The sequence below is a fragment of the Drosophila albomicans genome, chromosome 2R (genome assembly GCF_009650485.2).
Source record: "Drosophila albomicans strain 15112-1751.03 chromosome 2R, ASM965048v2, whole genome shotgun sequence".
NCBI lineage: Eukaryota > Metazoa > Arthropoda > Insecta > Diptera > Drosophilidae > Drosophila > Drosophila albomicans.
Window position 1 is genome coordinate 8,364,442 of NC_047631.2, and position 5,258 is coordinate 8,369,699.

Below are 5,258 nucleotides of genomic sequence, written 5' to 3' on the forward strand. Positions count from 1 at the left end.
CTTTTTTCGCAGTTGCAATGGCGTCTTAAATCACACACGCACATACAAACACACAGGTAAGACCCCCAAGTTGTGAGCGTAAAATATTCAAATTAAAAGGACTTATGTAGGCACTCAATGTAACCGCCATTATGCTACATTGTTGTTCTCAGTCAGCAGTCAGCGCAGCATCGACTGAGGACAGAGACCTCGACCTCGACGACTTCTCCCTCGCCATCGACTTGGCAGTATGGGCTGCTGCTTCCGGTGCTTTCAACGCTAAAGCTGTCATTTTTTTACACTTTAGTTGACAGTGGCAGCCATTTGTGGCAACAACCAGAACCCGCTTCCCACTCGCTGCTAGTTGTCCTTGTGGCTGATGTGATGTGCTTGCCCCTTATTGCTGCCACTGCTGTTCTTCGTCTTGTTGTTGTTGTTGTTGTTGTTGTACCTGTGTATGTCGCATTTTCCGGGTAATTTACATTCCCATCACAGCACATACACACACTCTCAGATACTCATTGTAAGAGATGCATATAGCAGCAACAATGTCAACCGGCTGCCGTTCTTTCTGCTGCTCCTCTTCTGCTCTTCAAACAATCTTAAAATAATAAAAAATAATCATTTCTTATATCGCCGCAACGTTATTTCACCCTCTTTGTTTTAGTTGCCATAGTTTAGTATTCTGTCTGCTTTATATATTTTTTAATTCTCATATTTTTCCCGTAACAGCTGCGCATTTTATAACCAACAAATTAAGCGCATAAATTTGAGACACAGCATTCCCAAGGAATTTGTTGAGTTTATTGAAATGATTCGCAATCTTTAGCTTTCTTCTATGGAGCTGAGACTTCGTATGAATTGTTGAATAACAATGAACGAATTAAGTATACGCAAATTTCTGATGTCTTAAATTCCAAACATATCTTATAGAATATTGAACAACATAAATATATTTTCATTTCTAAAATATATAACCAATGTTTATGTGATAAAATATTTAAAATATAAATCAAATGTATGTTTTTATTTATATTAAAAATAGAATGCTATGTTTAATACATTTTGGATTTACTATCCTACTATCCACAAAATAAGACTTGGGCATGCGAAACCTTTAAGTCATCGCATTGTAAGTTGAAGCAACTTCTTTTTAACGCACATTAAAAATATGTAGTCGTAGTAAAAACATGTACGTTCATTCACGTTTATATTCACATTTGTGTGTGTACATTGGTGAGGCCTTGAGCAGGCAAGTGGAAAATCGGCAGATCACATTTGATTCATTAAAAATACAATTTCACAGAGCGTAGTTGTGTGTTGTTGCTCGGAGACAGAGAAAGCTGAGAATTGAAGTAAAAACTGTTTCGGCTCGAGAAGAGAAAAGGAAAAGCCCTCGAGTGTACACTTTTCTTACTCTTTGTCTGCACTTCTTCTCTTCTTTTTTTTTGGGACCGAGACAGAGTAGCTGCTGAAGCGCACTCAAAAATTTATTGTCGGCAACTCGAAGTTCGACATGAATTTTATTTATTTGCATGTAAATCGGATTTGTGTGACCCCAAAGACATTCGAGCGTGAAATATACCAGCAACAGTCGCCACTCACCCCTGGAGCAGTTCCTTTTGCTCACCAGATCTCTGTCCAGCCTGTGTCGGTCAGACACATTGCATCCTGGCCAAGACCACGTGACCATCTGGAAGGTAAAAGACGCAGAGTTCGTCGCCTGAATGAACACCAAAAGCATTCGTGGGCGTTTGTTTTCGAGGCCTTTTCACTTGGCGCTGTTTGAATGTCAAGGCGTGGTCGAGTTTACTGTTTGTTTCGTGTTTGCTCTTGATTTTCTGTTTCCCTTCCACGGAGTACTTTGAATCAAGGAATTAATTGGGTAACTCGAATCTTCTTTAAAGATTTTTCAATTATTATTAAATTAATATATATTTTTTTATTCATCTGATCTTGAAATACTTTCGTGAAAGAAAATTGAAAATTTCGTGAATTTGGAATAACAGAGTCTTTTTTTTCTCAACACTTTATAACTTTAACTTAAAGTGAATTTAATATATATTTTTTTTATTAATCATTAGGTTTTGTACAATGCTAAGAAGTTGTCTGACTGAGTAACTTTAATGCTTCGTAATGACTTCTAAAATATTTGTCATTATTTTTTTTTTTAAATTATATTTACTTTATAACAGCATTCACTGAGTGAAAGAACCATTCTCTACTTATTTTTCAGTTATTGTTAACATTCAGTAGAGCCTTATGTATTTGGCTCATCACTTTTTAGGTTCTTTAAAAGTGTATTCATTCTTCAACTTTCAGAGAAGACAATTTCCATCATGTTTTTATTTATCTGCAGCTTTTGGTTGTTTTGTGGATTCAGTTTATTGTTGTAGCGGCGACTGAAGAGGAAAAAATAAAACAACTAAGAAATACCATTGCAATATCAGCTGTTTCAGGGACGCTTAGGAATTGCAATATCAGATGTAGCAGGGTTGCTTAGAGATTGCGAGATCAGCTGTTGCAGGGATGTCTTAGAAATTGCAATCCCAGCTGCAGCAGGGCTGCTTAGAAATGGCAGGGAGTCTTAGAAATTGCAATCCCAGCTGCAGCAGGGCTGCTTAGGGATCAGCTTCAGGGATGTTTCGAGGAATTGCAAGAACAGCTGCATCAGGGATGCTTAGAAAAGCTGCAAGGTCAGCTGCATCAGAGATGATTAGGAAAGCTGTAATATCATCTGTTTTGCATTTCCTGTAACCTAGATGGAATGCACGTTAAGTGGCTCACATTCTTTTCGTTCGAAACCGTCGTAGAGTGCAGACGCGCATATAATCACGTTCCGTGGGAAAAGTTTTTTTTGGTGCGGGCAAAGGCGGCAAGTGCTGAGTCGAGTTGGTTATTCAAAAATTATATAAAAAAAATCCTCGTAAGTTTCCGAATATTCGGATGTGACGGATTTAGTGAATTTATTCTTATACACAAATCTAAAACATTTGTTTAGTGCGAAACGACGAGTGCGTACGGAATAAAAGAGCGAAAAGAGACAGCCTAATTGGAGTTCCGTTGCTGGCTGCTGAACGCCGGCGCAACTATTTTTTTTTTTTTTCTTTTCTGTGTTAATCCCACTGGAAGTTGGCAGGTGAATATGGGGAAGATTTTTGTTTTGTGTCTAGGGTATTTATTGTGGCTGTTTTAATAGGCAGTTCGGTGGCAGCCCACACCAAGTACCTCAGGAGACCTCCATGCGGAGGCGAGGAGGTTAGGATCGCCCCGAGTCCCCTTCAGTAAATTGTGAGAAAACAAGATGGCCGCTTCGTTATTCTATCTAACCTAAAAGGTGGCAGAAATCCAATCTGTTCTGCCGGAAGACGAGCCGTACGCATGGGCGTAGAATTCTGAAGTTGCGGAGCCATGAGAGCCTGAGGCTGTTGAGCCGAAATCATCGTTGGAATATTTTTGAAAAGTTTATACCATTTTTCCTTATTTTTGCCAAGCTTGCGGCACTTTCCCCTTCAGCTGGTATTCTCTTAACCTCAATCTGGTCGAATAATTAAAAACCAATTAAAAATGTCTATTTTTATATTATAGTTTTATTTAATTTTTATCCTTTAATTTTTAGTTTTAATTGCCCTTCGAAAGAAAAGACAAAAGAGAAAAAGTAGTGAATGCCAAAATAACCTGAAGTGTATACCTTTTAAAAGAAAATATGCAAGAAAAGTGAAGTGAAACGAGAAAACTAAATTGGTATGAATATAAAAGGAATTTTTTTTTTATTTTTCTTCTATTTTTTTTTTGTGTGAAAATTTCCTTAAAAAAAAAAAAAAGAAAATTGGCCATCAATTTGTTTAAATTACCATTCTCGCACAAAAGGTCAACTTTTATGAAAAACTATGGTGACAAATTCTTTTACAGCAAACCTAAGCAGAGATCGATCTTTCGCCGATGGATATGCCGTGAGTGATTTATTTGTACATTTATATAACAATTTTCTTTATTCATTTATACGACATCTTCTCAACTAATTGAACCAATCGAAACCGACCTAACAAGAATTTTATTTAAATAATTTATTAGAGCTGATTTTTTTTTTTTTTTTTTTTTATATCTAACGTAACACGCAAATTCGTAATATCCAAAAAAAATTCATCTCATTAACAAATCATTTTTGGTTTACGGTATGATTTCATATATTTTTATTTTTTTATATTCTTGCTGATTTTTGGTTCACGCTTTCACTAACTCACAAATTATAAAAATTGTTAATTTAAATAAGTTTTATTAACACACAAACACATGTATCGCTTGCCATGATCTTACAATTTAGAATTTTTATTAACTTTAATTTTTATCCGTCTCATTATTATAATTATCTTTGCTAACTTTAAGTATAGAATTATATATTGAATTAATTGAAATATTGTCTTACTTTCGCTCACTGATCAATACGTCCGGTCGAAATTACCTAAACATTTCGCTTATATAACCAATCGGTTTGCTTGAAACTCCGAAACGGGAAAATCATGTTAAAAATCATATTAATTTTAGTCAAAATTTTGTTTTCGCTAAGTATGAATTAAACTAAATCATGGAATTCTAATCTTTCTGTTTGAACTAAGCTGATGTCTACCCGGATGTAGGGTGTCCAAGGGATCACCAGAGCAATGCTCTAGCGGCCGGTGATCATAGGTAGGGTGGGCAACTCACAAGCACAACAACATCCGTGTCTTGTTAAAAATTTTAGTCTTCTCTCTGTCTGTCCGCAATTCTTCTTTCCCGAATTTATTTTTTTGAATTCTTCCGGTCTAGTTATCTGTTCCTTCTATTTGTCGCAAGCACGCTCAATTCTGGATTTAATAATAGTAATGTGTGGTAAGTGATAGAGTCCGTCCAAGCAAGACCTCCACCCCCAAAGCCGACGAGCAGAAGCCGGATCCTATAGCGTGCCCCGCTAGAACAGACTCTCCGATTTTTGTACATTTCGTATCGTTACACACTACAGTTATAATTCATTATTATTATTAAAGAAAGTGGCGCCCAACGTGTAGGGGCCTTAATGGAAAATTTTATTCATTGAGACTCACAGAGAATAAATTCAAAATCCTTTTCTATTTCTTTCAAGACTTTTTTTTATTCTACACTTGCAAAAATGTTCATTGAGTTTTAATTGTCCTGGAATACAGTTGTATGGATAGTCAGTATTCTTAGCTGTCCGGACAATTGATATTCAAGCGAGTATTTCCCTAAAAATTAGAAGAGATGATGAGGTGTTGCTCAAGCTG

General features: G+C 36.2%; 1 long non-coding RNA gene across 1 annotated transcript; it reads left to right on the top strand.

Annotated features, from left to right (window-relative positions):
- Window positions 1-2,751: 2,751 nt before the first annotated feature.
- LOC117575451 (uncharacterized) lies at window positions 2,752-3,512 on the top strand. Its single transcript, XR_004572870.2, has 3 exons — window positions 2,752-2,905; window positions 2,981-3,118; window positions 3,179-3,512. It is a non-coding gene; the product is annotated as an uncharacterized LOC117575451 (long non-coding RNA).
- The last annotated feature ends 1,746 nt before the right edge of the window (window positions 3,513-5,258 follow it).